At 46.6% G+C, this 11,277-nt stretch overlaps 1 protein-coding gene across 1 annotated transcript in view; it reads left to right on the top strand.

The window, feature by feature from the left end:
* GPC4 (glypican 4) overlaps nucleotides 1–11,277 on the top strand; it is a 103,161-nt gene that overhangs the window by 1,670 nt on the left and 90,214 nt on the right. The window lies entirely within an intron of this gene.

Below are 11,277 nucleotides of genomic sequence, written 5' to 3'. Positions count from 1 at the left end.
CCCCGCGGGCCGCACTGGAGCCGGCGGCGGCGCAGGTAGCCCGTTCGCCCTGAGGGTTCGAAAGGAACCACGCATCTAGCTGGCGTCTGGCCAGCGTAACCTAACGGAGGAGAGAGCGGTTTGAGCCCCCGGGGGGGCAGGCCTCCATTCCGAACCTTTCATGGAAATGAGAGTGCGCCTTTGCCTCGCGGTGCTGGTCACCCGGGTGGGGCGGGCAGGGGGCCGGCAGCCAGCAAAGGAAATACTGTAATTTTAACCAGGCGCTTCCAGAGGCTTAGGAAGACGTGGGGGTCATTTTTTGGAAGGGCTATTAATAACCTTGGAGATTAAGTGCAGTCATCAATTACATATAAATTACAAAGGTAATTGAGGGAAGTCGCTGGGCACTTTCCCAGTGTATTCAGCATCCCTCTAGAAATAGAACTCAAGAAATTGCCGGAGTAGCCTAGGAGCCCGCTGCACCTTGGCAGTTAGCAAATGACTCTCACACGACTGATTAGAGACTGTTTGCCCTTGAGCTGCTTGTCTTTTTGCGAACTCAAGTATGTCCTCACAGCGGCACGATTTTATTGGTTGTGGAGCCCTGAAAAGCCCTCTTTCTTTCCCCTCTCCCTCCTGCCCCGCCAGAAGAAGTGAAGTGAACCAGCAGCCACTGAAGCTTGGGGGCTCCACAGGTCAGACCTGGGGTCTTTGTGCCCTGCACGGTTTGGGCCTGGGCCCAGCAGAGATGATTGGCGTGAAGGTTACAGTTGTCATTCCCACATTTTGAAGGGATAGAGGCAGCGATGCACTTAATGGGAATGTGACAAGTTTTCATCTTCTGCTCCTGCAAACAATATGTGCCTTTGAGAGGGACTAGAGGCATTCAAGGAGTGGGTTGTGAGATTGCCCTCCCTGCTTTCTCCAGCTTGGCTCTGGGCAGGCTCCTCATGGCAGGACACCTTCCCAGTCAGCATCTCAGGAAAAAGGAAGTTTGAAGGGTGCTCAAGGACTCTGCTAGGTGTTCCCTTCGATTGCCCCGGTGGCCAGCAAACACCTGAGCTGTATTTTTGCATATATGTCTATCTGGATATTTCCTCCAAAGATGGGAGAGTTATTAGTGACCAGCAGCAGGAAATGGAAGCTAATGTGCTCACACCCAAAACATTTTATTCTTTTTGTCTTGTCCTTCATCTCCCTCCCAGGGCTGCTGCTTTTATTTCCCCTTTTGAATGACCTACTGGACTGCATTCTCCTGAGGAACAAAGGAAGTGCCTTTTTAGCTGGAATCCTTGGAAGACCACCAAGGACTTTAGCTCATGCAGTGCAATTTCGCACCACTTTCAACAATAACAAAAATGCATGACTGAATGGCTCAAAAATGTGGAGTGTTAGAGGCATTCATTTGAGTCTAGGACACTGTCACAACACAGACAGACCCAAGTAAATACCTTTAGACGGCCAGTATAGAAACAGGGGGTAATCTTTACCATCACCCTGGCCTGTCCAGATGCATATACATGAGCCTTGTCTTCCCTGAGCTACGCTCAGATAATTTTGGTCATTTTGGGGAGCATAGTCCATACAGTGACTCGTGTTTGACCTATGTCTGAATGAATTGCCAGGCACTTTCCCTGGCCAGGGGTTTGTGTGTGTGGTGGTGGTGCTGGTGGAGGGGGGTGGGGTGGGAATGACCTATTTTTTTTTTCCTATGCAAAAAGTTCAGGATGGTTTTTTAGGCAAAGGGTCCTAACACCTGGGTGCCTAGCACCAGGCTTAGCCCAAGTTGAAGGTTTTATTTCTGACAGCCTTGTACTTGCCTTCTAGAGCTTTGAACAGGCTTTAAGAATACTGTTTTTAAGGAGGCTCAGTCTTTTGAGATCATAATTAAGATAATTTTGATGTGCTCTCAAGGGTATCAGGGAGTACATCATGCCAACAGGGCTCTGGGACCCAGGCGAGGTCCCACATTGCTTATCCGCTTGACCCCCAAGCTTATCAAATAATGGGGAGTTCAGAAGGAATCTTGAACACAAAGGATAGGTATTTATTCAGCTTTCAATGGGCATATCTTTTTGGAGCACCTACTACGTGCAGCATTCTGTGCTGGGCATTGTGGAGGCAACAAGAAGGGCTGGAGGGGCCTCCGGCGCTAGGACCTTTCCAGGTAGTAGGGGGACAAGCCACACGTGCAGACTCCGAATGTGACATGGAGTGAGAGAAGTACCATCTGAGTGGCACAGATAAGGAGTAAGGAGCACCCACAAACTTCCAGCGGAGAAAGGATTTGGGGCCAGATTATCAGTTCGGTAGTACTAATTCACTAGTAAATTTAAAAATCTAACCATTTTCATTGTGTCTCCCTTCCATAAAGACAGGGTTAGAGAGAGGCAACCGTTGGCATTTAATTTTATTTGTAATTTTTAAAAGTATTTAAGTGATGTTTACCTCCAACATGGGACTCGAACTCATGACCCTGAGATCAAGGGTCACGTGCTCTACTGACTGAGCCAGCCAGGAGCCTCCTCAGGCATTGGGATTTTATTACTAATCTAATTTTTGCCAAAATGGTCTTTAAGAACGAGACAGTTGGTTAGGGGTGTTCTTAAGCCTGCCATAGGTCTCTTTCAGAGGGACGTTGAAGGATACCAAGGAGAACTTTGTGCCATGGTGGTGATACTGTTTTTTTTTTTCCTGTTCCCATTCATGTTCATGAGCAATGCACTTGCACACATACACACATGCACATATGTATGCCTCCAAGGGTTCGGGGAATGACAAGCTATGTTAGGGTTACGTGGCAGAAAGTGCGTGTGCTGGAGAGGTAGGCATCCTTTTTGATGTAGAGTTGCTTACTGCGTGTAAGACACAACATATGTCCTCAAGATTTGCATTTCCTCTTTCCCACTTGAAGTAGGTGGGTTGGATTTTGCAGAGAACTTGTGATCTTCTGTTGGAATCCTCAGTTTGGTTCCCTTTGTTTTATTTAAGAAAGAGGGTCTAACTGAGCCACAGGACCTGTCAGCATAGATATCGTCTCAAGTAGTATAGGAACTACTTCCTGGACATGCTCAAAAAAAGACCTTAATAAAAAGTTCTGGCTTATGCAGCTCAATCTCTAGTTAGAACATACAAATATAAAATGTTTGATTCAGCATAATTACTATTTTCCTTTTTTATTTGACTCACATTGGGTTGCATGCAATTTCAGGATTAGCCGGAGACTAGACTGAGGAATGAAAAGGAAGTTTCTTGTTGTCTCTACAAGGGAAACAACATCGGCGTTAATCTAAATCAGTTGGGAGTGAGTGTCTGGCTCCCCAGGAACGTTAACTGTTTTACCACTGAGATTTTTCCTGCATATGTTCACAAAAAATACATTTTGGCCTCAAGGAAAAGAGCTTGTAGCTATTGGTTGCTTTCTCTGGACCTGGTCCTAAGCTAAGGGCTTTACATATTCTCTCTTTTAAATCCACAACAACCATAAGAAATCAGAAGTATTATTCTCTTCATCATCTTCCCCCATTTTATGAGACGAGGAATCAAAGGGATTTGGAAATAGATTCACTGGCTCACAGCTGGTCGGTGGTAGAGGTGGGACCTGAATGCAGGTCTTCCTTGGCCCAGAATAGCGGTCCATGCATTGTTGTATAGGTCATAAGACAGAGTGCCTTCCCGAATCCCATGGAGGGCCGGCTTCAAAAATAGAAGCTACGAGAGGACCACCGACCAGCAAAAGACCATCCCAGCCCTATTTTGATGCCGAGGTAGAGAGGGGGTCCAGTCCTGTGCTTTGCAAGGAAGTATTAATGCCCAGACACGGACAACCTAGTGTTAACAGTAGAAGGAATAGAAATTGTATTTCCTGGGCCGTGGGGAGCCGGTGATGGTTTCTGAGTGGGGGGGGAGTGTTCTTATTGAGACTGTTTGAGGAAGAGAACTGGTGTCCCTGCATGTTAAGTGTCAGTGAGGCCGGGGGAATAAAGGCAGTGAGAGCTGTTTTAAGTACGCAGTTCTCTTTAAAAAATGTTTTATTTTAATTCTAGTAGAGCGAACATACGGTGTTCTGTTCATTTCAGGTATACGATATAGTGATTGAACAGAAGGATGCAGTTCTTAACTGGCCTGCCTTCCTCTCGGCTTGTTACCCTCTCATTCCGTGCTGACCAGCACCAGCTTCGTTTCCTTGCCGCATCTCTGAATGGAGTCCTTCCTCCGCTTTGAGCTTCAGTGGCTTCAAGTATCACAAATGATACTTTCATTAAGTCACCTCTGAACTCCCCTTCCTCCTAGCTCTTTCTTTGCTTGAATCAGATCGATGGTCTTCGCACAGACTGTCTCGTGTTCTGGTCAATGGTGCGTGTGGGCACCCGCGTGCCTTCTCAGCTGTAAGCAGCTGGAGGACAGAGGGGGCAGCTCCTGGTGTTCTGAGTACTAAGTGGGGCAGCTCAAGGCAATATTCGGTAAATGCCCGTGGGGTGACAGGTGGGGGATAGTATAGACCGTTCTTTCGCTTTCTCTGCCAGGATCCCAGTGCCATAATGGGGTTTAGGCTGCCTTGATGATAGATTGTCATCCCATGGTCTCTTGCTATCCTGGGAATCTTTTGGAGCTAAACACTTGAAGTGAAATAAATTTACATTAAATCTCCGTGATAACGGCGGTATAGTATATAATAAATGTTTTTATTCCTTTTTTGGGGGGGAGGATGGCGTGTTCCTCTTAACCACTTCATTAAAAACCAAGTGCTACAGGAATTTTTCGGCAAGATCCAGAATTGTTTTTCTTCTCGCTGAGATCTCCTCCTTTAAGGAATAGATAACTGAGACTTCCGTGTTAGGCAATTTGGAGTGAATTTAGAAGAGTGATTTAGCACATCGGATTTGGCATGTAGAGCTGTTCAGTGCACACTGGTTACCTTTTACAAAATAAAAGCTGAAGTTTATTGTCTTTACCAAGCAGAAGGACACAGGCTTAAGGATATCAGGATATTTTATATAAGCAGACCCACTAAAGCACCCACAGGTAAGAACTAGCATTTCAATTCCACTTGGCTAAGCATCTGTTGCTTACTACAGAGAACATGAAAGTGCAGAAAATTCATGAAGCGATTCCATCCTGGAGGTAATTTGAAATGTTATATTTAAGTTCTGGTGCATTTAATTCAGCAATCTGGTGGGAGAGAAAAATCAAAGCGATCCATCAGGCAGGTATTCAACTTTTGAAAAAGAAACTCTAACAAATGTTAGAAATTAGGGAAAAAATTGAATGGAAGAGTTATCCAAAAAAAAAGTCCATAACCTCCAGGAAGCCTGGAAACTATGTAAAAACATCTTATTGGAAGCCCAGATAAATGTGTGCCAGACATCAAAAAGACCAGCTGCTTGGGGGAAGCAAAAAAGAAGGCGGCATGACTAACTGGCAGAGTAAGAGAGGCTGCTTCAGGGGAGAAGGAATCTTCCACAAAATGGAAAGAGCTTTGGCCAGGGGGATAGGGGGAAGGCCGCAAGGTTCGGCAGGGCAGGTACAGACTAGAAAGTGAGCTACCTGAAGGAACTGGAGGTGCACCTTGCAAGGGGTTTGAAAGGAGGCCGAGTGACGATCATGGGGGAAAGGGTGGGCTGAGGGAGTCCAGCCCATCAGAGGCAAAGCAGGAAGGCTTCTTTAAGGGGAAGCCATGCCTGATGCACCTCTCCACTGGCAGACATAGTTTAGGTTTGCGTGAATTACCCAATGGGATTCCAAGGCAAAGAATAGTCAGAAAACGCATTTCCTTTGGGATAGGTGGGAGTAGTTTTTACACAAGGAGGATGTGGTTTCCTGGCAGGGGCAGTCCTAGTTTGGCCTTGACAAATTCGACGTCTGATACCTTTGCTCCGGTTCTTTTTCCTTTGTCTGAAAAATGGGAGCAGGGATGTGAGAATGCTGTATTAGAGCAGAGATTGTTGACCCTGGCCACACCTTAGAATCACCTGGAAAGCTTCAAAAATCTAACGCCTGGGCACCACCCCCAGACAAATTAAATCACACTTTCTGGCAGTGAGGCTAGGCCGTGATCATTTTTAAAAGCTCCCCAGTAGTCCCAGTGACCCAGCTCCCCAACACAGCCCTGGTTGAGAACCACCGCCCTAGAATTATGTCTGAGTCCCTTCCATCTCAGATTCTACGATTCTAAATTTTCCAATGAAATTCATCATAAAGTGTTGTCTCAGAGGAGAGCTTTAATTTAGATGCAGTGCGTACTCATTTTAATTTTGGCTAACTTGGATTTAAGAGGAAGGTCTGAACTTGGAAAAAAAATTTTTTTTAATCAAGATGCAAGTGACGCATAGCCTGTGATGCTTCGCTGCGGGCAGAGAAGTAAGCCGAGGCCATTGAGAGTACTTTGGAGAGAATTAGAAAGGAATCCAGTCTTGCTTGTCATTTATTAAGTGTCAGTGTGCTAGGTGATATTTCTTCCCTTTCTCTTTATTGGTAAAATAAAAAAGATCTCTTTATCCCTTACTTTAATGTCCTCTTTGCCATGTGTTTATTCTCTTCAAGTATCTTATCAAGAAATAGAAGTACAGTAAATCCCTAGGCTTCTGGCCGGCACAGCCATCCAGAACACAGCTGGGAATGTGGAAGTAAGCAGAAAAGCTACAGGATGGAAACAGCTGTCATAAGGCCCGTGCATTCTAGTTGGAGACAAGGCCTTTGGGAATTTATCATCAGCAATCAATGATTGAGTAGCTCTTCTATCAAGAGCAAAATGCTAGGTGCTCGGGATTCAAAGAGGTTTAAAAGGAGCCAAGCTTTTGAGGTGCTTGCGTTCAAATTGGGGGGGATGGTGAGAAGATAGAACAGTTATCTGCCTTTCCAGTCCCTGGCTGATGAGAAGTAGCCTGAGAAGTAGCTGGTAGTGCTGGTTGGGGAGTGGAAGGGTCACGGGGTTGGGGGGGGATGATTTTAGAGGCAGGCAAGACTTCTGGGGAGAAGTGAGTGAAACAGGGCAGGGACAGACCCAGCACTTGCTGATCTTGGCTGTTCCTTTCGGTCCCTTGAGTGCTTCTAGGATGCGGCCAGTGGCAGAGGGAGCTCCCTAAGCCCTGGGGCACTAGGGTGTTTGGGGCAGTATTAAATCAGAGTGCTTGGTATCATTACCTAGTTAGAGAGTAGACTGGGGAAAGAGTACGCCTATTTGAAATCCAAACTTGCCCTTGAAAGAGAGGAAGGTTCAGTTCACTTACACATTCACCATGGTAGGGCACCTCGTTTCCCAGCGCTGGATCGATAAGGAGTCCATTCTGTGTCACTTTGTCCTTTTCTTAAAAAAAAAAAGTTAGACTGTGTATTATTAATTTAGTGGCTTACTCACTTCAGAGCTTTTGGTTGGTGCTCTCCTAAGTCCTTTAGAACATCCGGGTTCCATTTGGTTCCTAACTCATGCTACTGCCTGCCGGGCTCTGCTTGGGACACGGGCATTCTGACCTGAAGTCAGAAGAGGCAAGAGCTGGTTTTTGGTTAGAGGGGACAGGCTTAAATATTTGAATATTGATTTCCCTTTTAAACATTTACCAAAGTGAGTAAATGGATAATGATAATTAGAGAAGCACCAGAAGTTATGGATAGGAGTACACACATTGCATGGTCCTTGTCTTTGACCATGTGCCTCATTTGAACCTTTAAAAAAAAAAAAAGCCCTTTGCCCCATCATGCCTGATCTGAGGCCATGGATCTCCAGTTTCTGTCACAGGGCAGGTGTTCGAGCCACGTTTGTGGTTCGAAGATAAGTTCGAGCGAGCTTTTTGACTTCGGTGTATTTTGAATATTTTTCTGTTTCTCCCTTTTCAGTGAACTCATGCGAAGCTGTTTATTTTAAAATTTCTGCATTCAGTCATAGACGCCTAACAAAAAAGGGCAAAAGACAGAATCGTCTTTTCAAACCTGGAAACTGAGTGTTACTTCTTGCTTGGAGGTAGGAGTAGAGTACTTGATGTGGTTTGTTTTAATCCTGGGGGACAAATGGTTGCTTCTTCTACTGTCCATTCCCGATGTTAAGAGGAACTCCGCTGTACCTGCGGCAGTGCTTTTAGGAAAGGGAGGCTGCTTTTGCTCCTGGTCCTTGCTTCCAGCTTTCTATCGGAAGCTCACTTCCTGCCACGTCCTCAGGAGGGGGGCGGCGGGCCCCTGGGCAGGCTTGGTTTCATATAGTCTACCTCAAGGTCACCTGTCCTCACTTCATCCCAGCCATCCTTTCCATTCTAGTCCTTTCTATCCCCAGCTATTCTCTCCCTTGGCTTTCACCAGCCTCCTTAAGCCTGGCTTCTTTCTTCTGTGCAGGGTTTCTGGGCTGCAGGGAGCGCGGGCTGAAGAGTGGTGGCTTTTGGACCACAGAACTTTCCTTCATTCTCCAAAGCCTTGACGTGGGCATCCCAGCGAGCCTTAAGCCATAGGACTACTCTCTTTTCCTCCTTCAGTTGTTTCTATCCCACCACAGAGTTTGTCTCCCGTTTGCATTTTCGGCCTCGTGTTTGGTTAGAGACGAAAACAAAGTGCCGTGTCTTTGCAGACTGCAGTGTAAAGCGTGTGGTTAACAGTTACTACTTGCCATGGTCCAGTCTGAGTGGGAGTGTCATTTTTCTTGGCAGTCACTTCACAGAAAGTCCTGCTGCTTTGGTGCCAGAATAAGCAGTCATTACATTCCTTACAATTTATAGTCAAATTATTATCTGCTATTGTTAAAATTGCCTTAATTATAGAATATTTCCCCATGCTAAGATTCTCAATTGCGAAACAAGACAACTTTTTGCGGGTGTACTCTGAGAACCCGTGCTGCACAGTCGCTCCCCGGCTGGGATGCTGGAGGCACTGAGGAGGAACAGTGCTTTGTGTCGATGGGGTTCATGCAGGGGGTTTGCTCTCGACTGACTTTGAATGAAGGCCCCCCAGTTGGCTGCGTGGTTATTGGTCGGCCTCATGTTTTCCCCAGTTGGGAGCTAATTTTTTCTTTTTCCTGCCCCTTCAGGTCTGTGGGGCCTAGACACTCTGGGAAGAAGGCTCTGCCTGTTATGGCAGTCTCAGCAGATGGCCTTGTATCTCTCCAGTTGGAGGGCAGAGGAGGAAGTCACAGCCTTCCGAAATAAGGGACTGGGTCTATTTTCTTGTGATCTGAGCAGAGTCAGGAGACGGGGTGGGAAGTGCGTTCTGTGGAGATGCTCTTGCGTAAGCTCTACCTTTGGGCACTGCTTTCAGGATGTGTCTGGAACCTGGCCTCCTCTCACCACCTGGGCGGCTACTGTCCTGGCCTCCTCTGCCATCCCCTCTTCCCCTGTCTGGTCTGTCTCCACACATCAGCCAGTACCGTCCTTTTCTGTTAATGCTGACTTAGACCATATCATTCCTCTCCTCAGAGGGCCTCGGGGGCTCCCCTTGCCATCCAGAGGGAAAGCCAAAGCTTATGAGGCCTTATGGCGTCCGCCCACGGCCCCCTCCCATGCCAGTCCACACTGTCTTCTCTTCTGTCATTTCCCCCAGTGCCCCCCACATGCCGGCCTCTCTGTTTCTTTGCCCTTATCCTTGGCACCTAGAACACTGCTCCCAGATAGCAGCATGGCTCACTCCCTCAAATGTTTTGGGGCTTTGCTTACCTATTCCCTCAACTAAGAAGACTTTCCTGACCTCTGTGTAAAGTTGACCCCCCCACCCCCAAACACACACACTTCGTCCCTCTCTGCTTTAGTCTTGGCAATTACAGTTGTGACAACTGTTTCCAAGGAGAAGGCCTTGGTCTTGGGAATGATGATCAGGGTGGAGCACAGTTTTCTTCAGCATTTATCCCTGTAGGGCTCTTCTCGTCTCCCAGGAGTAGTGCTTTTGGACCCCATCAGGAGAGCCCCCACTAGACACGCGAATGGCCAGGGTCTTGTTTCTGTCATTGGGTCCCCAGGTGAACTCTGGAGTACTTGGTGAAGCAGAGCAGGGGAGATGGGCCAGGCTGGTAAGGCTTACATGGAGCACTCTTCTCAGGTAATAAACCTCAGCCATCGTTTTAGGGGTTGGGGCGGCATGGGCACCCCAAAATGCAGATGAACTCTTGTGTCCTTCTTTTTCCGTCCTCGGAGTGGGCTGCAGAGGAACCATGCCAGTACTGAGAGTCCTGAAGCCTTCAGGTTTCTGGGAAAGTTTGGCGTCCATTTTTAAGCCCATAGAGATCACAGAAATATAAGATATTTTGAATGACTAGTGGCCCCAAATGAAGCAAATTGTGGACCAGGTGCACCTGTCAATTGCTAGCAATATTCCTGCCCTCTCCAGGGCTGTGTCAATGGTGACCAAGCATGCAGAAGTTGCCCAGAGGGAAGGAAGGAGCTGGCTTGGGGAGCGAGTGTCGAGGGAGATAGGATTATAAGCAAATACAGCCCCAGCAGTAAATATGGGAAGGAGAATCTCTACTGTGCACCTCAGCTCTGAGAACAGGGCTTTCTTCATTTCAAGAAAGATGGGTTTTCAGATGACTTATTATTAGTATTATTTTTTTAAGTAGGTTCCAAGCTCAGCGTGGAGCCCAACGGGGCTTGAACTCACAATCCTGAGATCCAGACCTGAGCTGGGATCAAGAGTCAGATGCTTAACCCACTGAGCCAGCCAGGTGCCCCTCAGATTACTTGTTTTTAAAATTGAAATATAATTGATATTTTTCAGAAGTTTACTTTTAGAAGTAATCTCTGTGCCCAAAATGGGACTCGAACTCAGAATCCTGAGATCAAGAGCCTCATGGTCAAAGAGAAAAAAAAAAAAAGAGCCACATGAGCCAGCCAGTTGCCCTGTGATATTTTTCAGAAATTTAGATTAACACTATAAATAGGACCCTGTTTTTGTTAGTTTGTTCAGGAGCTTAGAAGCCTGATGAAGAACTGAGGCTTGGGAGTGTATATGGGTTTGACTCTGGAGAGTTTACTCAGAAGGCTATAAGGAGTCATGAAATCCCAGTATTTCAGTATTTCCTGGTGACAAGCCAGTGTTTCTAGCTATCTTCTAAGTCAGACCCATCCAGTTGTGAAGGGCAGTCTGCATGGCAGTGACACAGAACTGATGGCGCTGTAGTAAATTGGGGGCATATGTTTATATGCAAGGGCCAAGTCCTGCTTGGACACGGAGATTAAAGTTGCCCTATTTTACTTTATTTTTTTATTTTTTCAAGTAGGCTATATGCCTTACGTGGGGCTTGAACTCATGATGCTGTGATTGAGAGTTTGCTCTACCAATTGAGCCAGCCAGCTGCCCCTAAAGTTTTTATTTTTAATATTAATTAATGGA

The sequence above is a fragment of the Lontra canadensis genome, unplaced genomic scaffold, assembly GCF_010015895.1.
Source record: "Lontra canadensis isolate GAN:19392208 unplaced genomic scaffold, GSC_riverotter_1.0 scaffold138, whole genome shotgun sequence".
Lineage (NCBI taxonomy): Eukaryota > Metazoa > Chordata > Mammalia > Carnivora > Mustelidae > Lontra > Lontra canadensis.
Note: the sequence above shows the minus strand (reverse complement) of the source record. Positions and strands in the feature narration are given on the sequence as shown.